Genomic DNA, 25,169 nt, shown 5'->3' with positions numbered 1-25,169 from the left:
AGATTTGATCTGCTTGGATAGTGTTATTCAAAAGTGGATGTATCTTGATAAAACAAGTAGGCATAAATTGTTTTACCTGGTAAGTGGGTAAATGACCAGAGATCATAGATGTAAAATAATTGAGGGGTATTCTCAGAGCATTAAGACCTGTAAAGTACTATTGGAAAGAACACAGGAATCCATAGGGAATGTTAAAAGGATATGTACTGAAGATGACTAATTTGCAGGATTATAGAGAAACAGCTGGAGATTGGGACTAATTCAGCAGAACTGGCATTGATATGATGTGTCAAACTTCTATGACCCATGTACAAGGAATGTATATGCTTCATCCAACGGACACTTGCACACTGAAGACTATTAAATCCAACCAAAGAGGTTAGCATAACAGTGCTGACTTCTAGGATCATTTATAAAGGAAAAACATCTGATTTACAAATGGTGCAAAATGAGCAGCAGAGGCTTAGGTGGTTAAAATGCAATTTTTAAACCACAATGCCACACAGTAAAGGCACAAATTTTGCTTCCATTAAATGGGCCCCTGTATTGTTGGATAAGCTAGTTCTTGTACAAGTAGACCAAACAGCCACATATCAGGTGGGCAAATTCCCCACCAGGATTTCAATGAGGACGTTCTCCCAATGTCCTGGCCCATATTTAGCCCTCATATCAACAACTTCAGGTTGTTGATGTGAAAAAGGGGTTGTATTATGCAAGTTGTTCGCATACTGGAAGTGCGGAAATATGCACATGATTCAATAGGGATTTCTTCCACACAAACGTTTTTTAAAAGTTTATTTATTTTGTCACAAGTAGGCTTACATTAACACTGCAACGAAGTTACTGTGAAAATCCCCTAGTTGTCACACTCTGGCATGTTCGGGTACACTGAGGGAGAATTTAGCATGGCCAATGCACCTAACCAGCACATCTTTCAGACTGTGGGAGGAAACCCACACAGACACGGGGAGAATGTGCAAACCCCACAGAGACAGACAGTGACCCCAAGCCGCGAATCTAACGCAGGTCCCTGGTGCTGTGAGACGGCGGTGCTAACCACTGCGCCACCATAGAACATAGAACATAGAACATTACAGCGCAGAACAGGCCCTTCGGCCCACGATGTTGCACCGACCAGTTAAAAAAAAAACTGTGACCCTCCAACCTAAACCAATTTCTTTTCGTCCATGAACCTATCTACGGATCTCTTAAACGCCCCCAAACTAGGCGCATTTACTACTGATGCTGGCAGGGCATTCCAATCCCTCACCACCCTCTGGGTAAAGAACCTACCCCTGACATCGGTTCTATAACTACCCCCCCTCAATTTAAAGCCATGCCCCCTCGTGCTGGATTTCTCCATCATGAAATAAAAGATTTGGAGCTTTGTAGTCAGCAGCTATCTGGATTCAGCTCCCTGCAGTAAAATTTGTTTGTTCATTTTTCCCTCCAATGCCTCATGTTTAATCTACTCACTGGACATGTCACAAGGGATGACCCTTAAATCTTGCACAGTTCCCAGATCTGCACAAAAATTATGCTCACTGCAAAACAACATTGACAAAAGCAAAGATTAATAGTGCAGCTTTAGCCACAGAACATGCTCAGAGCTTAAGAGCCAGTTGCGCCTTGAATACCAGCAAAATAATCTTCTCAGCCTGATGACTCAATGGAAACACCCACCATCCTGTGCAGCATTGAGTCATTCAAAACAGCAAGGTCAGTGCTTCAATCTCAGTCTTACAGCACTTAAAGGGGAAGTATTGAAACAAATTAGGGCTGTATTCCCAGAACGTTAAGGGGTGATTTGATCCAAATCTAAGATAATAAAAGCGAACAGGGTAGAGAAACAATTTCTACGGGCCATCCAGGGCTTGGGCACAGCCCAAAAATTAAAATCAAACACTTCACTAATGAAATTGGAAGTGTATCTCCCATAGAAGTTTGCTATTCATCCAAAAATAGCAACTCATGTTGATTGTTAATTTTAAAATTCGGAGATGAAGAGATCGTTATCCCAGCATATTAAGCGATATAGGGCAAAGGTTAGATTGCAGATCTGCTGCAGGCCACACTTGGAATACTGTGTAGAGTTCTGGTCACCCTATTATAGAAAGGATGTTATTAAACTAGAAAGAGTGCAGAAAAGATTTACGAGGATGCTACCAGGACTTGATAGTTTGAATTATAAGGAGGCTGGATAGACTGGGACTTTTTTCCCTGGTGCGTAGGAGGCTTATAGAGGTCTATAAAATAATGAGGGGCATAGATCAGCTAGATAGTCAACATCTTTTCCCAAAGGTAGGGGAGTCTAAAACTGGAGGGCATAGGTTTAAAGGTGAGAGGGGAGAGATCCAAAAGAGTCCAGAGGGGCAATTTTTTCAGAGGGTGGCGAGTGTCTGGAACAAGTTGCCAGAGGCAGTAGTAGAGGCGGGTACAATTTTGTCTTTTAAAAAAGCATTTAGACAGTTACATGGGTAAGATGGATAAAGAGGGATATGGGCCAAACGCGGGCAATTGGGACTAGCTTAGTGGCTTAAGAAAAAGGGGCAATATGGACAAGTTGGGCCGAAGGGCCTGTTTCCATGCTGTAAACCTCTATGACTATGAGATCAGCCACAACTTCATTGAATAGCAGGAACAGGCTCAAGGAGCTGAAATGGCCACCTGACCCATCTTCCTCCTGACCATTACTCAACTCCACAACTCTCAGCAGCCCTGGAAAATTCTCCTTTTCATGTTATGCCTCCAAATTCCTTGGAAATTACTATTGAATCTGGCTCCACCACTCAGATGATAATGATATAAAAACAATCCCTACCCCCCATCACCACACCCTCACACCTCCTTCCCCAGTTTTTCCACCAATTCTTGTATCGTCTGCCAGTGGAAACAATTTAATCCCCAAAGATTTGAGCATAAATATTAAGGTTTGACACTCCAGTGACGTACTAAGAGAGTGTTGCATTCAGGTGCATCTTTTGAAGAGATATTAAACTGAGGCCCCCATCTGCCCTCAGATTAAGTTTATTTATTAGTGTCACAAGTAGGCTTACATTAACACTGCAATGCAGTTGCTGTGGAAATCCCCTAGTCGCCATAATCTGGCACCTGTTTGGGTACACAGAATTTGGCGTAGCCAATTCACCTAACTAGCACGTCTTTCGGACTGTGGGAGGAAACCAGAGCACCCGGAAGAAACCCATGCAGACAGGGGAGAACGTGCAGACTCTGCACAGACAGTGACCCAAGTCGGCAATCGAACCCAGGCCCCTGGCGCAGTGAGACAGCAGTACTAACCACTGTTCCACCTATGGATGTAAAGGCAGTGGTATTGTCATTGCAGTAGCAATCTAGAGACCCAGGGTAATGCTTGGGAACCTGGTTTCAAATCCCACCATGGTAGATGGTGAAACTTAAATTCAATAAAAGTCTGAATTTAAAAGTCTAATGATGACCATGAATTCAGAGTTTACTGATGACCATGAATCTATTGTTGACTGTTGTAAAAACCCATCTGGTTCACTAACGTCCTTTAGGGATGGAAATCTGCCATCCTTACCTGGTCTGGCCTACGTGGCTCCAGACCCACAGCAATGTGGTTGACTCCGAAATGCCCTCTGGAGTTCGAGGGCAATCTGGGATGGGTAATAAATGCTAGTCCAACCAGCAACACCCACATCCCATGAAAGAATTAAAATCCTAAGGTGCTATTTCGAAGAGGAGCAGGAGTTATCAGAGTATCCAGGCCAATTACTTAATCGCCCTGTAAAAATTTTTAGTACTGTGATCGCCCTTCCTCAGTGGATATAGTTACAATAAAGCCAAGAAGTAGTTTCCACTTGAATCTACAAACTTTAACAAAGCAAGTTTCCTTCGCCAGGAAGTTTGACCCCTCTCAGTTAAATTTCCAGAGAAGATTATTTGAGAACGGAAGACAACAAAACATCTTCGCCAATAGTGTGGGTGTAATTCAGGAGCTTTCAAATTTGTATGGCTTAATTACTGTGTTTACCGGACAACAAGGGAACAGTACCAAACAACATTCAAAACTATAAAGTTTGGATATTATCCAATTCCCTCTGCTCAAGAGGTTGGGAGGGTGACAAGATCAATGCAGGGTAATAGATTCGATCTGTTGTTTTATAATTGATGTCATCCAATATTAGTCATTATCAAGTCTAACAGCTTTACAGGATAAACCAAATAAAATTCAGTCATAATTCACAACATACAAATACTCCTAGACACCAAGGGGGAAAAGACACACATGAACAAGGAGGAGTTAGCTCCTGAAGCCTGCTACACCATTCAACTAAATCATGGCTGATCGGAACTCCACTTTCTACTGCTCCCTGGAAAATGAAAGACAGCTGTCTTAACAATGCATTGGTTTTGCCAATGAAATGGGCCCACCTTCTGCAAACCCCCGCACCCCTCCCCCCCCCACCCAATCCATCCATCCCTGATTTTGGTCAACATAGCTCTACCTTAATCCCGAGCCCACAGGGCTGTCTCAAACCAAAATACCATCTCCCACCTCCAAAGGATCAGCAGATCATTACCATGTTCAAGATTTTGTCCTACAACAATGAATGCATTGGGTAGTTGGAGGAGAGGGGAGAGGGGGTGGATGAAGTGGTGGATGGAAGCTACTCAAGCTACAAAGGGCTGGAGGACACTCCAAAGTCTTCTTTCAAATTTAGTGGCAGAATGCAGATTAATATATCTTGTACATTTTTCATTGAAGGCATTAAATTTGAAGAACTGGTTTATATGATGACTCAACAGATGGCCAATTGTCAAAAGCTATTCTTAGCATTTGCACTGTGCAAGCTGCAGCATCTTTTCAGCTTTAACATCTTACCCATCAGATTCAGTGCCAGGCCACAATAACTCCTCCAAGTAGTTGGAAAAAGATTGAGGAATGCGCAAATTCAAAACCATGTCACCCCACCACCCTGTTTTTCCCAGCTATCTGCAACTGGTAATCTAATTCATTCCAGCAACCACTGTTAATATAGAAAAAACAAATCAGAGTAGGCCACACAGCTACTCGCGCTTGCTCTGCCATTCAAAATCATACTCCTGTCCTCTCCCCATCGATATCTTCAGTCGTCTACAAATCTACTTCTTCCTTAAATATATTCAATGACTTGGACTCCACAGCCTTCTGTGGTAGACAATTTCACAGGTTCACCACTGAGTGAAGTTTATCCTCACCTCAGTCCAGAGACTTTGACCCCTTGTTCTAAATCCACGCCCCCACCCCCACCTCACATTCAGAGAAGCATCCCAGTATCCCAATCCCATGTGCTTTAATTTTGCACACGGACATGACTGTCAGAAGATTTCTGAAAGTCCAAATACACCACATCCATTGGTTCTCCTTTATCTATTCTAGTAGTTACATCCTCAAAAAGTCTTCAGGAGTCTGCGGATTTCCCTTTCATAAATCCATTTTGACTTTGGCTCATCCTGTTGATGTCACCAAGCTCAGCAAGGGCTGGGACTAATGACAACTCTGGGGGGGGGGGAAAGGTTCTCATTTTCTAAAAGGCACCATCTCTTGTGAAGATATAGGCAGCAGATGGGAGCTGGAGGAAGGGGAAGTGTGGCTTAGCTGCTTTCCAACCTAAATGAGGTTTGAGTGGTGGGCAGGAAGGAATAGTGTGGGATCTAATCCTTACCTAAACATCCAGTTACGTTTTCCATTCCCACTGGATGACATTTTGGGAATTAACAATTAGCCAAATGTGGTGCCACCTATTGAATCCCTACAATGAAGAGGCCATTTAGCCCATCGAGTTTGCACCAACTAAGTACCTTACCCAGGTCCTCTTCCCCACCCTATGCCCATAACCCCACATATTTACCATGGCTAATCCATCTAACCTACATATCTTGGGACACTAAGGAGCAATTTAACATGGCAGTCCACCTAACCTGCACACCTTTGGACTGTGGGAGGAAACAGGAGCATCCAGAGAAAATCCATGCAGACACGGGGAGAACAGTCACCCCAAGGCCAGAACTGAACCCGGGTTACACTGATAGGGAGTTAAGATTTTCATACATGCCTAAATTTGTAAGGTGGGGGGGGTTGTACTTGATGTGGCATTCCTGGACAAGTACTGCACTACCCTCGTCCTTCCAAACTGTGGTGGATTTAGGATAAGGAGTTGCTACAGTGCATCTTATAAACGGCGTACGCTGCAGCCATGGTGCCCATGTTTAAGTTAAATAGCAAGACAAAGCAGCCCACTGGATCAGCCACTTGAGTGTGTGGTTTCCATCGAGGCAAACAGAGAGCCTTTCATCACACTCCTGAATTGTGCCCAGTTGTGGAACTGTACAGGACCACGCAAGTTCAGCTAACTGAATAGCTTGGGAACTAATCCTCGATTCTCACTGGCTTTCGGGTTGTGCTTTGTAACGACCAATACACATTGTCAATGCCTATCAGAAGAACAGAGCCCAAGAGATATTTACAAGTACCCACCCCCTATACAAGAGCTGTATCAGAAACCCCTCGAGGGTGAAAGGGGGAATAATCCCAAGCCTCACGTCAAATTGGCCAATCTTATTCAAGTGATGTAACTAAGCTCGATAATGCTAACGTGTGGGTGGGAAACCCAGAGCAGCTTTGGTTGGTGGCCTCACTGATAAAGATGCCAGGTGTCTCTCTAGTTGCAGGTGAAAGTTGATCCAAAACATGATACCCGAATCCATTTAATCCAGAAAATATGAGTATTGGCTATCATGAATGCAAATACTGAATTCCTTACTTGGCAACCAAGCAAGAATCATGCCGACTCGACAGCATCACCCCAGAGATACAAGTGGAAGTAAGGGGCAAGGCAGTCTTGCACCCAAACTGTGGCACTTCATGCATTGTAAGCAACACAACAGGCTTAGCAGGGCTGAACATCACACTCGACTGGAACAAGGGTGCCCTGGCAAGAACGTTTTTTTCTGCAACCCTCCCCATTTAAAATTATTTTTAAAAACCACTCGTTAGGCCCCACCAGAAGAGAGATTCCAATCCTGGGGGCACCACACTTCAGGAAGGATATCAAGGCATTGGGGAGGATGTCGAAGAGATTTAACTGGAATACCAATAAAGGGTTTCAGTTAAATGAGGACAGTAGAGAAGCTGGGATTGTTCTCCTTCGGACAGAGGAGGTTAGTTGGCATTTTCAAAATTGTGTTTTCATAAGGAGAGGAGCTTCCCACAGACAAGAGCACCACCAACCTGAGGTCACAGATTTAAAGTTATTGATAAAACAAAATCAGAAAAACTGTTCCATGGAGTTTTATGGCAATCTAGAAAGGCACTGCTTTAAAAAGGGCAGTGGAAGGAAATTTGATAACTTTAAAGGTAATCTATCCAAGGGCAGGTCTTCTGTTTATTTCTACGTGTCTGCGTGGTTTTATCCTTCTCTTCAGTTAGGAAGCTCCAGTTTTCAATTTCCAGTTGCCTCTAACGTTATTCTCTTTCCATCTCTTGGTCTAACCTTCTAACCTTCCCTTAATCATCTCTCGTTAGCCAGTTCTCATTGCTTAGAATATGGCCGGTCCACCCTTGCCTTTGATATTCACCAATAATTTTTCCTCATTCACCGTCCAGAGAACACACATTGCTCAAACTGACCTGCTCCATCCTTCTCTAGAATTATACTTCAGAACTTTCTAGCCTTTGAATGTCTACTTTTCTAAAAAGGTCCATGTTTCAGTCACATTGGACTTAACACTGAAAATCATAATCTTGATAATTCTTTTAAAATCTCTACTCATTCATTTTCCTGAGAAACTCTTACATTAGAATGAATTTTTTGTCATTGATACACACTGTATAATGAATATTCACACTGTGTCACAACAGTCAAACCTCAAGTTGTTTTATCGATTTATTAATTGAGAGATAAAGCTCATACATCCCAAGGTGAGGCATATCAGTTTAAGCAACAACAAAGAAGCTATTGCACTACTTTGTGTGTTTTATCAGCTGCCAAATCATGGGAAGGATGTAGAGGAGCAGGTTTGCAAAGAGATGACTGAGAGGTGCAAGTGTTACAAAGTGGTGATAATGCGTGACTTCAACTAACCCGATAGTGAGTGGAATTAAGGACAGAGAAGGCCTGGAATTTCTGAAATGCAATCAGGAGAATTTCCTTGATCAACGTATTCCGTACCTTCTACGAGGCAAGTATCATTGTTATAAAGGTAAAGTTGCCACAGTCCCAGATGACCATAGGCTGTTCTCCCTTTGAGGGGGAGAGCTGACTGGTGATGATTTAACCTGCGGGTCACCACACCTCAGGCAAGGGGCAAGGTTGAGAAGGCGGGGCCTTCATGAATAACCTCAGCTGTTACAGGAATTGAACCTGCGCTGTTGGCATCGCTCTGCATCATGAACCAGCCATCCAGCCAACTGAGCTATCCAGGAGCCAGATACATATCGCGAGGTCACTGAGACTGCAAGGCAGCTGAATCCACTTCATTCTGTTTTGTCGGAGGGAGGCAGGTCGGTTGGGCATATGGCTTTGTGAGGGTTACAGGCTTCCTCATAGTGCAGCGCGCCATTGGCTGCACATCGCTTGGTCGTCGTACATCCGAGATGTACGATGACCAAAAAGTGGTTTCACTTCCTCAGCATCCAGCTGGGGTGTGACGGAGCACACTATCATTCAGGGGAATGCCTGGTGTCCTGCCAGTAGTCTGAGGCTGTCTCGGCCTTTTGGCTAAGATCAAGTGTAGTATCTGTTCTTATCAGTTTCTCGGCCTTTTGGCTAAGATCAAGTGTAGTATGGATTGGATGCTGCACTTGGTTGAGGTCATTGGGTTGCATTGGGGCTTCATGTTTCATATGAAGCAATTTTTAAAAGCGGCATCCCGGCCTTTTGGCTAAGATGCAAATGAGCTCAAGTCTTGGAGGAGGTGTTGCTTTGCTCCTCCAATCAACTTGGCTCATGTAGATCAGGCCCAGGACAGGGTGATTTGGTCGCTCGCCCTGTCTTGTCAGCCTGGATCTGAAATGTCTCAACTTGTTGAGACTCTGAATTGGATTTGATTGAATTGGAAAAGTATTAAAAAAAAGTAGTCTGAGGCTGTCTGCTGCACCACCTATTATAGAAAGGATATTAGAAAGAGTGCAGAAAAGATTTACTAGGATGTTACTGGAACTTGATGGATTGAGTTATAAGGAGAGGCTGAATAGACTGGGACTTTTTTCTCTGGAGCGTAGGAGGCTGAGAGGTGATCTTATAGAGGTTTATAAAATAATGAGGGGCATAGACAAGGTAGATAGTCAATATCTTTTCCCAAAGGTAGGGGAGTCTAAAACTAGAGGGCATAGGTTTAAGGTGAGAGGGGAGATATACAAAAGTGTCCAGAGGGGCAATTTTTTCACACAAAGGGTGGTGAGTGTCTGGAACAAGCTGCCAGAGGTAGTAGTGGAGGCAGGTACAATTTTATCTTTTAAAAAGCATTTAGATAGTGACATGGGTACGACGGGTATAGAGGGATATGGGCCAAATGTGGGCAATTGGGATTAGCTAAGGGGTTTTAAAAAAAATAAGGGCGGCATGGACAAGTTGGGCCGAAGGGCCTGTTTCCATGCTGTAAACCTCTATGACTATGACACTGTATCCTAGCACTGCCTTTATGGCAGTAGTAAGAAGTCTCACAACATTGGCAGTAACGATCTTCTGACAAAAGCACCTCCCAGGTACTTCAAGGGTGTTACTGGTTCCACTTATGTGGATTGTGTTTTCCCAGATATCTGAGAACATTGCTGGGCTATGGGGAAAGAGGATGCAATTGGATAAGTTTTTCAAAACTGCCAGCATAGATAGCTGGACAAATGATCTCTGCTGCAAGATTTTATGCACCGATTATAAAACTAGTTTTACAGCACGGTGGCAGTGGTTAGCGCTGCTGCCTCACAGCGCCAGGGATCAGAGTTCGATTGCCAGCTTGGGTCACCGTCTGTGCAGAGTCTGCACATTCTCCCCGTGTCTGCGTGGGTTTCCTCCAGTTGCTCCAGTTTCCTCCCACAGTCCGAAAAGATGTGCTGGTTAGGTGCAATGGCCATGCCAAATTCTCCCTCAGTATACCCAAATAGATGTTAGAGCGTGTCGACTAGGTGATTTTCACAGCAACTTCATTGCTACCTACTTGTGACATGAGTGATGACTGCAGTAGCATTGCGTGGAGAGACAATGCAAAGGTCGGGCACAGATTGGATTGGAGCATTTAAACTAGCAGGTTTGCATGTTGCAAGTGCCTACAATTAGGCACAAATGAGCAAGCTCACTGAGATAGGCCACAAGCTCACTCAGATAGGCACAAATGAGCAAGCTCACTCAGATAGGCCACAGTGAAGTGTAACCTGCAAAAAAAAGGTCCCATTAATACAATAAGAGGACAACCCAGATCTCAACCTAGTCAAATTCAGTTCTTTTGCTGTAATAATTTGGCAAACTGCATCATGTACAGAAGCTTTTCTATTACTGCAGAGGTAAACCTATACTTGCTCCATCAGTGCATCTGTTCTAGGAGTGATTTTACACATTACACATACACAAGCTGTTCAGTTCAACAAGTTTGTGTCCATGTTGCTTTCTATCTGGACCACTAATCATAGTCTCCCACTTGTTTGTCATACATTTTTAAGTTCAATTATTTAAATTATTCAATTCCTTCTTAAAATAATTAATGGACACTACGTCATGAACTTCGCAGCATAGAATTCTACATTTTATGCATGAAGAACTATTTTCAACGTCCCTCATCAATTTTCTTGATCAAGCCAGTGACCAAACATGACTTTTACATGTTCATGGTTGCCATTGGGTCACTCCTCAATCCCTTTCAGCTTAGAGTGAAAATAAAAGATCCTCTTTGTGACTGTGACCCCCTCACCCAGCAACATCTCAACCCTGGTGGAATACATTTCGATATTTAATCTGTGGTGCCCCAGTTCATCTGGTCATTCCAAGAAAAGCATGTGATCTGGTGGGTGTACCACCGAATGGATAAGGTGTCTGACTTCAGAGTACATCATGCTGCTGTAAGGTTGCAGGTTTGAGTCCTGCCACGGTTGTTGGCGCGGACAAGGCAAGACCCGACAGTGAGGTCACTAGATATCAAGCAAAAGGCAAGAAGGATGACTGATTTCCTCTTTGCTAAGCCATGGACCGTTGAAGCGAATTGCAATTGTCCAACCCATCATTGGCTTTATCTTGGAGTCATCTAGTGTATGGATTGAGAATAAGAGCGCATAGATTTAAGATAATTAGTTCAAAAAACAATAATAGGTTAGTTGCGGTGCTTGAAGGAAATCAGAATAGAGTGGGTACATGGAATGAGGAATGACAGAAGGCCAGAAACATGCCATTTGAACCAGCTGGTTTACCAGTGTTAATGCTCCACAAGAATCACTTCCCCACCCTACTTTATATCCTTCCCTTTCCCCTCATGTGTTGATCTAGCATACTCTGCTTACAGTGATTATATAAACCTTAGTTGTACAATGGGAATTAATAGATGAAAATAAATTGGGTAAAATAGGACCATTGAGGCCTTAATTGCAGGAGTGCAAAATGGTCAGTGGGCCTCAATGCCATGTTCAATATCAGATGAAATGCAAAGATAAACAGCATTATACAGGAGACCAAATAAAACAAGGTTTAAAGACTGACAGAAAAGGAAATATATTCACAGAATGGATTCAAAACTCCACAAATAACCATGACTAATCCACCTGACCTACACATCTTTGACACCAAGGGGCAATTTAGCATGGCCAATCCACCCAACCTGCATATCTTTGGACTGTAGGAAGAAACCCAAGTACCAGGAGGAAACTCTCAAGAGAGTTTCGTGCAAACTCCACACAGTCACCCAAGGCTGGAATCGAACCCGGGTCCCTGGCATTGCCAAGAAGCAGTGCTAACCATTGTGCCACCTTTGAGCTTGCGCATGCACAAATTAGCTATCATATTTCCTATGCTGCAGTGGATACAATTGAAAGGTAGTTCATAGAATTCCTACAGTACAGAAGGAGGCCGTTCGGCCCATCGAGTCTGCACTGCCCACAATCCCACCCAGGCCCTATCACCGTAACCTCACATTTATCCTGCAAAACCCCCTACACTAAGGGGCAATTGAGCATTGCCAAGCAACCTAACTTGCACATCTTTGGACTGTGGGAGGAAACCGGTGCACCCGGAGGAAACACACGCAGACACAGGTAGAATGTGCAAACTCTATACAGACAGTGACCAGAGGCTGGAATTGAACCCAGGTTCCTCGCGCTGTGAGGCAATAGTCTTAACCACTGTGCCACCCCATTTGGCATTTTGGAACAACCTGATGAAAGTTGTGAAACAAATGCATTTTTTCGTACAGCTAGAACCAATCAAGCTGCTGCATAATGTCATAGGTTCAGAAGACCCTCATCACCACATTCAGTTATAGACATCAACGTCACTCCATTTACCAAGCTCTTAATCAGAGAGGCTCTTCAAAAACCTACTTCTAAATGAAAAGGTTGAAAGGCAAGCATAGCTTTACTTGAAAAGGTCATGTCTCTTTCCACCTAATTCTGACCGTCAGAACCACAATGGAAACCAGACCGACAGGCTTACTACTCAGGGCGGCTGGTCACTTCACAGGTGTAGACAGCTCGTGTGGCAGTCCTTAAACTACAAGCTGTGCAGCCTCAGCACAGGAGAGATCAAGTGAGATAAGAGGAAAAAGTGTGAATGCTCAAAATAGAAGTCATAGGGCATTTTTCTTTATGTTGAACTCTGGACTCAATCTTACAAAGAAGGGATATTGAAGCATTGGAGAAAGTGCTAGAGATCTACAAGTTGATACCAAACTGTTGGGTTATAACTATCAAGGAAAGAAAGAACAGAGAGCTCTTCCTCTCAGAAAATGAGTTAATGTGGTCTGGTATTAAGTTACGAAAAGGGCTTGATGAGGCAAACGCAGAGACGTTAGTACTGCAAGAAGTCATCTGAAACTAGGGGCCATAGATACAAGGTAGTCACTAATAAATCCGGTATGGAATTTAGGACAAGGGCATTTACTACAATGAGTGATTGGGCCATGGGTATATTAAAAGGAAGCTCGATGTGCACAGGAAGAACATGTTGATCAGATGATGTTCATGGGGAGCATAAAACATTGGAACAAGCCAGTTGGCTTGAATGCTTGTAAACTCGATGCAAATGTATTGGACAACTGCTACTAGGCTCCAGCTCTAAAAACTAATGACAAAGCAACTGTAATGAAACACTCACCAAAATTAAAAAAGGGCTGCAAAGCAACAGGCCTAGAGTTTCACACTTTGCAGCTGGCTGAACGGTAGCACTTCACCAGCCCAGAGTCACGAGTTTAAACCTCAAGTTTAAAATAGTGTATTACGAAAGGAAGAGTGGTGGTGGTGCTCAGCAACTGTGACTAATTACAAAGTCTCACTCAACATTCACCCTGGCATCATTTTTTTTTAAAGATAGTCATCGCATCACTCCAGTCAGTTTGTTGACTGAGGGGTGACGGGGGGGGGGGAATCTAATCACCCAAATTTCACACAAGCGAGGGAATGGATGAGTAGGGAGGGAGGAAAACAAGTGAAGACAAACTTGCATTTTTTTTCATTACCAAGCGCGCTAAAGTGCTTCACAGCAAAATGAACTCAAAAAAAGACAAACACACGGGGCCAGATAGTGTGTGTGCGCAAGAGATGTTGATTGTGGAATGAATATTGCCCAGGAAACCAACTGTTATCACCTGTTTCTGCTCTTCTTCCAATTAGGTCCATGGGACCCTTTACATCCACTCAAGGTCACAATGGGGCCTTAGCTCAACATCTCAGCCAAAACAACACCTTCGACAGTGCAGCACTCCGTAGTGCAAGTGAAATGTCAGCCACAAGTGACACTTGTCACCGAGGTGCATGCGCTATCAAATGATCCGCAATAAGGAGCTCTAGGCTCCACTTTTGTGATCCCTACAAAAATAATGGGACTGGCTCCGTTGGATATATAGAATTAAAACCAGCCCCCTTAACCCAACGACAGAATCGGGTGCGCAAATTCTTGGTTTTACACTGTTCAAGCATTGAACAGTAAGAAGTCTCACAACACCAGGTTAAAGTCAGAACAGATTTCCACTCCATCTGACAAAGGGGCAGCGCTCCAAAAGCTTATGGTATTTGCTACCAAATAAACCTGTTGGACTTTAACCTGGTGTTGAGAGACTTCTTACTGTGCTTACCCCAGTCTAACGCCTGCATCTCTACATCAATCATTGAAGCCAGGCTTACTGGCAATAAGAACATAAGAACCAAGAGCAATGGACGACCATCTGGCCCCTCAAGCCTGCTCCGCCATTCAATAAGACCATGGCTGATCTTTTTGTGGACTCAGCTCCACTTACCCGTCTGCTCACCATAGCCCTTAATTCCTTTACTGTTCAAAAATGTATCTATCCTTGCCTTAAATACTGCAATTCAATCACCGGTGGCAAATTTGGTAGCTGTACAGAAGACAGGCTTGCAGACACGTAGTGCAACCCACTGAAATGATGTTTTACAGCCTACTCCATTCTATTAATTTAATTTTCCAAGTCAAACAAGTGATTTCCCAGGAATATTTCTTTTTTGCCAGAAGGAAGTTGGATGATGTTGTTTCTTTAGGCAATATTCCCAGTTGGTCAGCCAAAAGTAGTAAAAACGGGAGCCGAGAAATCAGAGGACCTGATCGCTTCTTTAAATAGTTTGTTGGTTGGCCACTTCCACAAATGCCAAATTGAAACAAACGGTCATCCTGCCTCAAGAGTCGCTTAGAGAATTTTTTAAAAATTGAACCACAAAATTGACAGGAGTTCAAAACCCGGGAGCAAAGAAAACAGCTTGCGGGTAATTATTTACTTCCAGCTGCGTAGGTAGGCATGTGGAGCGCTGTGTGTATACACACACAGCATTGTGCAATCTGTGAAGTTTCTCTTGTAGATAGCCTTCTGGCCTCAACATTGGATTCAGCAAATTTAGATCACGACCTTTGCCTTAACTTCTGTTCTGCCGGTTTGTTTTTTCTCACCACTATTTTTAATCTGCACTAAAAGCATTCGGGGCACTGCTATCCAATTTCTTCACATATCCTCTGCACACTTGTCCCATATACCATTCCATTTGGCCTGGTACCATGCAAACTAATTGTCATTTACCATTCCTGCCCTCCTCCACCCTATCCCAGATCTTTCCTTTTGTTCTTCTCGCTCACAAGGGAGGAGGAGTGGGGGGTGGGGGGGGGGGGGGGGGGGGGGGGGGGGGCACAGTGGCACAACAGTTAGCACTGCTATCTCAGTGCCAGGGACCCAGGTTCAATTCTGGCCTCGAGTCACTGTGGAGTTTGTATCTTCTCCGTGTCTGCGTGGGTTTCCTCCAGGTGCTCCAGTTTCTTCCCACAGTCCAAAGATGCGCGCGTTAGGTTGATTGGCCACGCTAAATTGACCCTAGTGTCAGGGAATTAGCAGGATGAATATGTGAGGTTGAGAGAATAGGGCCTGGGTGGGATTGTGATCGGTGCAGACTTTATGGACGGAATGGCCTCCTTCTGCACTGTCGGGATTCTATGATTTCTAACCTCAGTTTGGGAAGGTCACTGAACTGAAAAGTCAGCTCTCCCTCTCCTCAGGTGCTGCCTGAATTGCTGAGCATATCCATCACTGGCCTTGTATTTCAGATTTCCAGGATCTGCAGCATTTCGCTTCTGGATTAGGGACTCAATTCCTTGCATGGCCTCCTTGCCCCTGAAGAAGTGTAGATAATGCATCAAAATTGTAGCAGGCCTTGCAATATGACTTTAAGGTTCTATAGTATCAAAGTTGAAACCATTTGCCCAAGAACCAAAACTTCAATGAACTTTTAAGAGAACAAAAATAAGCCTTGCAAAAAAAAATGGTGGCAGCCATTTTTAATTCTGACTCCCTTTTAGCAAAGCAGGGAAAGTAGACAAGATTGACAGGACACAGGGCAAACTGGAGCTTCAATCTCAATCACATCTCCATGTCGGCCACATAAGGGAAGCACAGGAGCCACAGGGTAGATTACTGCTACCAGCCGAAACCCTCTTGAAACTACATATTATACCTTTGACCAGCTGAAATGTTCGTCATGCCCCTGGTTTCAGATCCATTGAGGAAAGGATGTAGAGTCATAAAATTGCTTAAGACTTAGCTATTTGGGTTTTTTTGGCAAAAACGTGGCTGTCTGCCCCATCACCCACAAAAAGATGGAGTTTCACTATTAAACAAAAAGCAATCCAGATCATCCCTCAACACAAAACATTAATCCCTCAGTTTGTAATGACTGTGATGAGGGGGAACAGTGAGCAGTATACCTAGGATGTGGGAGTTGCCGGCGTTGGCAGAAAGAGAGAGAGAGAGAAGGATATTGCGTCATCACTGTCTGCCTGGTCTTACCTCACATGACGACCAACTGCTGCTCACCGGAGTTTTTAAAAAGTTTAATATTGCTCCCTCACTGCATTTTTGGAGTATCTGGTACACTTGGAGCTTGTCTTTATTCACTTGAAGTGGGCATCGTTAGCTAGGCCAGCATTTATTGCCCTCAAGTGCAAACTGCTTCTTAAAAAAACTGCACGTGATGTAGGTATACCCAGTGCTGTTAGCAAGGGACTCAGGATTCCAGAAATTGATATTTCCAAGTGAGGACAGCAAGTGATTTGGAGGGGAACTTCCAAGTGGTGTTCCTACTAAACATTTCCTTGGATAGTAGCGGTGGTGAGTTTGAAAGGTGCTGCCCAAGGAGCTTTAGTGAGTTCCTGCAGTGCATCTTGCAGATGGTACACTGCTGCCACTGTGCTGTGGTAGTGGATGGTGTGCCAATCAAAAAGGCTGCTTTGTCCTGAATGATGTCAAGCTTTTCAGTGTTGTTGGAGCTGCACTCATCCAGGAAGTGGAGAGTATCCCATCACACTCCTGACTGGTGTCTTGTAGATGGTGGATGGGAAGTCAGGAGATGAAGAATTGCTCCTGACTTGCTCTTGTAGCCACAGTATTTATATGGTTAGTCCAGTTTCTGGTCAATGGCAATCCCCAGGATGTTGATAGTGGAGGATTCAGCAATGGCTAAATTCTGTTCGGAGATGGTTACAGCCTGACATGAAAGCTATTGGCTCACTTGTCAGCCCAAGCCTAGGTATTGTCCAGATCTTGCTGCTTTTGTACATGGACTGCTTCAATGTCTGAGGAGCCACGAATTGCGCCAATCAGCAGCGTACATCCCTACTTCTGACATTATGATGCAAGGAAGTTCATTGATGAAGCAGTTGAAGATGTTTGAGCCGAGGACACCACCTGAGGAACTTGTGCAGTATATCCTGGAACTGAGACGATTGACCTCCAAAACCACAACCTTCTTCCTTTATTCTTGGTATGACTTCAACTAGCAGAGAGTTTTCCCCCCGATTCCTATTGACTCCAGTTTTGCTAGGCTCCTTGATGCCACACTTGGTCAAATGCTGCTTTGATGTCACCCTCACCTCTGGAGTTCAGCTCTTTTGCCCATGTTTGAACCAAGGCTGTAATGAGATCAGGATCTGAGTGACCCTGGCAGAACTGGGCATCAATCAGCAGGTTTATTACTCAACAAGTGCTGCTTGATAGCGCTGTCGATGATCCTTTCCATTCCTTCACTAATGATGGGGCAGTAATTGGCCAGGTTGGAATAGTCCTGCTTTGAGAGGGGACATAGTTCTATTGCCAATACATTGTCAGGGGCCCATAGCCTTTGAAGTATCCAACATCTTCAGCCATTTTTTGAAAATGTGGAGTGAATCAAATTAGCTGAAGACTGGCATCCAGAGGAAGTAGAGTTGGATCATTTACCTGGTACTTCTGGCTAAAGATTGCTGCAGATGCTTCAGTCTCATCTTTTGCACTGATGTGCTGGGCTCCCCCATCACGTAGGATGGGGATGTTGGTGGACCCTCCTCTTCTAGTCCACCACCATTCACAACCACGTGGCAGGACTGCAGAGCTTAAGATTTGATTCGCTGGTTGTGGAATTGCTTAGCTCGGCCTATTGCTTACTGCACATGCCAAGTTGTTCTATGTTGTAGCTCCACCAGATTAACCTCATTTTTAGGTATGCCTGATGCTGTTCCTGGCATGCTCTCCTGTACTAGTCATTGAACTAGGTGGGGGATATGCCAGACCATGAGGTTACAGTTTGTGGCGGAGCACAATTCTGCTGTTGCTGATCGCCCACAGCATTTCATGGTTGCCTAATCTGAAGTTGCTATATCTGTTCCAAATCTAACCCAATTAACAGCGGTAGTGCCACAAAACATGGAGGGAATCCTCAATGTGAAGATTGAACTGTCTTCACAAGTCTGGGCAGTGGTCACTCCTACCAAAATTGTCATGATCAGATAATCTGCAGCGAACAGGTTGGTGAGGTCAAGTATTTTTTTCCCCCCTCTTGTTGGCTCCCTCACCACCTGCTGTAGATCCAGTCTCACAGCTAGGTCCTTGGGGATCAGCGAACTCAGTATGTAGTGGTGCTATCGAGCCTTAGGGGACATGATGATACCCTTCACTCACTAAATTCTGCATCCTTGTCCATCCTTAGTGCTTCCTCCAAGTGATGTTCAACATGGAGGGACACAGACTACCAGGGCAACTCCCTCCCGACTGAATATCACCACCTCAGTCTGAGGGATGGGGACGGTGGTATCTGGGACAATCATACTCAGAATCATACCTTACAATGTCAGCTATCGCGTGATTAGCGAGAGACAGCTCTCCCAATTTTTGCACAAGCCCCCAGATGTTAGTAAGGAAGGGTCAACAGGGCTGAATTTGCCCTAGTCATTTCCAGTGCCTAGGTGGATGCCAGGTTGTCCATCGGGTTTCATTACTTATTTACAACCGAGTGGCTTGCTGAGCCATTTAAGAGTCAACCACATTACCATAGGTCTGGGGACACCGGTAAGGATGGCAGATTTCCTTCCCTAAAGGTTTCAGGGTTATCATTAGACTTTTGCCATGGTGGGATTTGAACCAGAGTATCTGGATTACGCGTCAAATGACAATACCCCTACACCACAGCCTCCCCAGTACTACAGTGGTTCAATTTTTTTTTTAAATGTAAACAGATTCACTCATTCATCCAGAAAAAAAACAGAGCTTGCCACACATTCCCTCAACCACAGCAATCAATTGTTAAAACAAGGCAGCTTTTTGTTTCCATTACCTACATCAGAGGGTCAGAACCTTCGGTCACAGTTGTCTTTACGAATGTACAAAAAAAGTGCAGGTTACTGCAGTTAAGGTTCCACTATTAATTATCATAGTCATTTCCTGTTGGCACTTCAGCCAATATATCAGTGCCAAGAGCAACAGAAAGGCAGAATCAGTGCAGGAAATGGCTGGATCAAGGACAAGAGGAACCATCTTTGCAGCAACCTCAAGTAGCACTGCAGCATTGTCTAAAGTTTTTTAAAAAAGGACTTTGTCCCAATGGAAGCTCTCGACTGGACCTACTTCCTGATCCACTCTGCTGGATGCCATTCCCACCCAATAATTACTTGTGTTTAGATTCCTAAAAGTGTTATCACATCATCTCTGTACTGCCCACAGAAGATAGCAGGATCAGAGCTCTGGCCAACTGGTATGTCTTACAAAGCAGGCAACCTCCCACTTTCCTTCATTATGCTCATGTCTAAAGAAAATACTGTATTCCAATTTGAAATTGAATTACTGCAGTAAGCGTTCTCCAAGGCTGCCTTCACGACACACGACAGCGCAGAGTCGCTGAGCAGAAACTGATAGCCAAGTTCCGCACACATGAGGACAGCCTAAACCGGGATGTTGGATTTATGTCACATTATCAGTAACCCCCACAGCTTGCCTCCTGGGCTTGCAGAATCTCACTAGCTGTTCTGTCTGGAGACGATACACATCTCTTTAACCTGTGCTTAATGCTCCCTCCACCCACATTGTCTGTACCTTTAAGACCTGGCTGGCTTTAGGGAATCACATTCTAATCAGTATTCTGTAACTTGATTTTGTGTCTGTGCCCTGTTTGAGAGCACATTTCCACTCCATCTGACGAAGGAGCAGCACTCCAAAAGCTTATGGTATTTGCTACCAAATAAACCTGTTGGACTTTAACCTGGTGTTGTGAGACTTCTTACTATCTTGAACTAGCAGATAAGAATTGATCAAGACTTCACATTCAGCAACACACGCCTCCCCCCTCCCCCCCAAAAAAAGTCTAATTTCACGATAATACCATGAAAACTCAGACCATGTAAGAATCATTTTCCCTCATATTGCCATAAAGGACTTCACTTTTTAACCTCTCATGCTGTCTTGGTTTATTGGCGAAAGTCATGTTACAGTGATCTTGTCGCATGTTTGGAGAACCAACGGCAAAGTGGACAGGAGTGTCGCTGGATGTTGTTCAGAACAACATTAGTAAAAAATTAGCACAGGGAATGGGGGAAACCTTATATGAATCGGCAATTAGGAAGTGGGAGTCTGGATTGACCAGATATATTCTGAGGGATATGAACTGTGTCCTTTGCTCTACATATTAGTACCTCAGGCATGTTTTAAGAGCCAATTTTGCAAATACTTGATTTGACCAAGATAAGTTTCCAACCCTTTACCTCCATCTGACTTGGTTGCATATCATCCATCAAAACCTAAGAAATCTGGAACTCACTCCTCCAAAAGGTTGTACACAGTGGATGAATTGAAAGCTTGAAGGTAGATGGATGCAGCCTGAACAGCCTACCTCTTCATATGTTCCAAGTCATTGAGTGAAATTAATGGTGAATGCAGACAAAGTGAGTCTACTGAAAATATAAGATTCCATATTGTCATGGCCCGAACTGAAGACAACAAATGGCATGACAAGTCCAAAATACAGAGTGTAGGGATGCAAAAACCTCAAAGGCCAAGTATTTAGAAAGCTACCCAGCTCCCTTGAATCAGATGCCATATTTTCTGTGTCTATAGTGCTGGAGTTTATCAGCTGCTTGGACTCCAGAGTGAAGCTAAAGTGACCAGTACATCAGTTTACTGCAATATTAAGGAATATATCCAGGTTGTCACTGAAGAATTAACTTCCATGTATTGGCACCATTCACATGCTCAGATCTCATCACTTCGCAGCAATAAATGACATGGCGTCCATGTGCAAGTGAGGGGCAAGGGGCATCGATGGGGGGGGCAAGGGGCATCGATGGGGGGGGGGGGGCGGGGGGGGGGAGAGAGATTTTTTCACAGAGGGTAGTGGTGAGTGCCTGGAACGAGCTGCCAAAATGGCACATCCAATTGTGTCTGTTAAAAAGCATTTAGACAGTTACATGGGTAAGAGGGGAATAGAGGGATATGGGCCAAATGCGGGCAATTGAGACTAGTTTAGTGGTTAAAACTGGGCGGCATGGACAAGTTGGGCTGAAGGGCCTGTTTCCATGCTGTAAACCTCTGATTCTAAGTAAATTTGCATACATCAAGGTCTCCCAAACAGCACGAGATAAACTGGCAGACCGCGACGAGAGGAATCTTGTCCAGAATGTTAGAATTCCTGTGCCATGGAACATCCAACCAAACTCAAAATACAGCAGCCTCTCAGTACTGCACAGAACTGGGACGTGTACATTCTGAATGAGGTTTAAACCATAATCTCCCGACTGAAGAGATTAGCATCACCTAAAGAAGATTTGCCTCAGGTGCAATCTCTTTTCGTTGCAATTTATTGATACCACACACCAGAATGTCTAATCACAGCACCGTTATTATGGAGAGAGAAATAACTATTTATGTAACGCCTCCCCCTCAGGACATTCCAAAGTACTTTAGAAACAGAGTCACTGTTGTAACAACAGTAGCCAATTCACACCCAGAAACAGTGATACAATTCATGGTAGCAAAGTGGTTAGCACTGCTGCTTCACATTACCAGCAACCAGAGTTCGATTCCTAGCTTGGGTCACTGTGTGTGGAGTTTGCACGTTTCCCCCCACCCCACCCCCCTTCCGGGGTCTGCGTGGGTTTCCTCCGGGTGCTCCAGTTTCCTCCCACATTCTGAAAGACGGGCTGGTTAGGTGCATTGACCCGAATAGGTGCCGGACTGTGGCAGCTAGGGGAATTTCACAGTAACTTCATTGCAGTGTTAACGTAAGCCTTACTTGTGACTAATAAATAAATAAACTTTATAAACGATAGTAAAAACTGAAAATGCTGGAACACTCGGGTTTGGCAGCATGTGTGAAAGGGAATGTTTAAATCCATAGGACCCTTCTTCAGAATTGAAGAGTCGTACGAATGTGATGGGTTTTATGTTGTGGAAAAAGATAGTGGTGTGGAGGCATAGCAAAATGGAAAGGCAGGCAGGAGAGATTAAAAGATAAAGATATCATGGAACACAAAGCAAAGGGAGCAACATTCATAGTAATACTGTCAAGTCCAGAGTAGGTACTAACAGCAGAATAAAGGTCGCCACTGTCTTGAAAGCAAAACAGCAGAACTTGTTAATAGCAGAAAAAGCAAAGAGCACAAGAACAAGATGCAGACTGGCATTTGGGTGGGGTGCAGGGGAAGAGAGGGGGCAGAAGATTCCATGGTCTGAAGTTGTTAAACTCAAATGTTGAGTCCAGAGGATGAGGTGTTGACCTTTCAGCTTGCATTGGGCTTCACTGGAACATTGCAGGAGGCAGAGGATTGAAATGAGAGCAAGGTGGTGAATTGAGATGGCAAACGACTGGAAGGTTTGGGTTGGAGGGGGGGGAATGGGGAGGGGGGGGGGCTCACCTTTGCAGGCCAAGTGAAGACATTACACCAGTCACCCAGTCTGCATTTTGCCTTCCCAATACAGAGACCACTGCTTTACCTAGGAGTGTCTGGGGCCTTGGACGGTGAGGCGGCAAAGGGGCAGATGCTGCATTTCCTGCATAGGGAAGTGGGGCAAGGCGTTAGGGGGCAATAGAGGAGCAGACCAGGATATCAGAGGGAAAATTCACTTTGGAATGCCGAGGGAAGGATGCGTTTGGTGGAAACATACTGGAGTTCAGAAATAATATGAAGTTTGATGGGGTGGAAAGTGAGGAGAACCCTACCATGGTTCTGGAAGCAAGAGGAAAAACAAGGGCAAAAATGCAGGACATATAGTCAAGGGCTACAGTCAACCATACTGATCTTCTCTGTTAATAATAGGTCCTGCTAGTTAGCTTTCAAAACAGTGCTGACTTTATTTTGCTACACTGACTCTGGACCAAACCTTTAGACCTTCAATACCATCATTACCATCCCCTTTGTCTCGTGTTCCATTACATGCCACTTTTTCCAACAGCATAAAACCCATCACATTTCTACCTTTCTCTGGTTCCAAAGAATAGACATATCAGGTTTGAAACATAACTCTTTCTCCCTCCGTCAAAGCTGCCAGACCAGCTGAGATTTTTTCAGCGTTTTCTGTATCAGATTTCCAGCATCTGCAGTATTTTGCGATACGATAATGACTAGATATTCCGCTTTAGTGACCTTGACTGAGGGACAAATGCAGGAAAACTTCTTTGTTCTTTGAATCAATGCCATGGGATCCTTTACATCCAACCAAGAGGGTGGACAGGGACCCCTGTTCAATACTGAACCCGAACGATGGGAAAGCTCATCAAGCTAGGGGATACTTTCCAAGAATCAAAATCAATTCAGCCTGAAGAAAGGAAATTAAAATGACCAGCAAGTCTAACACTTGGGAAAAGCCAAAGTACCCGCTTATATGAAATCACGTGGCTTGGCGAGTGTTCTTGTTGACAACAATCGCTCAGGAAACTGAAGCAGAGTTTTATTTTATTTCGAAACTAAAGGGAAACAAGCTATCCATCAACTAATCACTGTAGCGGACTTGTTATATTCTAATGTACTTCCAACACAGGGACAATTCTGGTTGCCTTATTTTAACAAGTCAGGATGCACAAAAAAGATTTATATTGGAAACCTGCAGGAATCATAGAACCCTTAAGGTGCAGGAGGCGGCCATTTGGCCCATCTAACCTACACGAACAAAAATCCCACCCAGACCCCATCCCCGTAACTCCACATATTTACCCTGATAATCCCCCAACACCAAGGAGCGATTTAGCATAGGCAATCCACCAAACCCAGACATCGGAGTGTGGGAGGATACAGAGGAAACCCACGCAGACACGTGGGGAGGACATCTAAACTCCACAGAGTCACCCGAGGCCAGAGTTGAACCCTGGTCCCTGGCGCTGTGAGGCAGCAATGCTAATCACTGTGCCACCGTGCCGACTTAGGTCTCCTTGCTGTTGAAAAGAAAAAGCGGGAGGAAAATTCTAATCAAAGTTTGTAAACTACGAAAGGTCAAGTAAGGGTGAATGATGTAGGTTTCCACTTGTCGGGAAAGCGAAAGTAGAGATTTAATAGAATTCAGGAGAAACTGCTTTACCCAGATAGAGGAACTTGCTACCATAGGGTGTGGTCAAAGAAAATAGTATAGATGTACTTTTGGGAAGTTAGATTATGAGGGGCTAGAGTGCAGCATTGTGAGCATGGATTGATTAAGCCCAAATGTTGTGTATTATATATTTTTTTAATTCATTTGTGGGACATGGACGGACATCACTGGCTGGCCAGCATTTATTGGAAGGAGTCTAACAACACCAGGTTGGACTGGTGTTAGACTCCTTACTGTGTTTACCCCAGTCCAACGCCGGCATCTCCACATCAGCATTTACTGCCCATCCCTAGAGGACAGGTGAGAGTCAACCACATTGCTGTGGCTCTGGAGTCACATGTAGGCCAGACCAGGTAAGGACGGCAGATTTCCTTCCCTAAAGGACATTCGTGAACCAGATGGGATTTTTAGACAATCGACAATGGTGCCATGGTCATCAATAGGTTCTTAATTCTCGATTTTTAAAAATTGAATTCAAATTCCACCAGCTGCCATGGTGGGATTTGAATCCTGGTCCCCAGAATATTAGCTGAGTTTCTGGATTAATAGTCTAGTGATAATACCACTAGGCCATCACCTCCCCAAAATATTCAATCTAAATCACAAGGTATCGGCTGCATGAGTCTGAAGGTTGTGGATTA

General features: G+C 44.2%; 1 protein-coding gene and 1 pseudogene across 12 annotated transcripts in view; one reads left to right on the top strand and one right to left on the bottom strand.

Annotated features, from left to right (window-relative positions):
- The window catches only part of bin1a (bridging integrator 1a), a 132,118-nt gene that overhangs the window by 80,742 nt on the left and 26,207 nt on the right, over positions 1-25,169 (bottom strand). The window lies entirely within an intron of this gene.
- LOC144504183 (U2 spliceosomal RNA) lies at positions 8,724-8,973 on the top strand (annotated as a pseudogene).

This window comes from Mustelus asterias, chromosome 14 (genome assembly GCF_964213995.1).
Source record: "Mustelus asterias chromosome 14, sMusAst1.hap1.1, whole genome shotgun sequence".
NCBI lineage: Eukaryota > Metazoa > Chordata > Chondrichthyes > Carcharhiniformes > Triakidae > Mustelus > Mustelus asterias.
The sequence above is the reverse complement of the archived record's forward strand: the minus strand, read 5'-3'. Positions and strand labels throughout refer to the sequence as shown.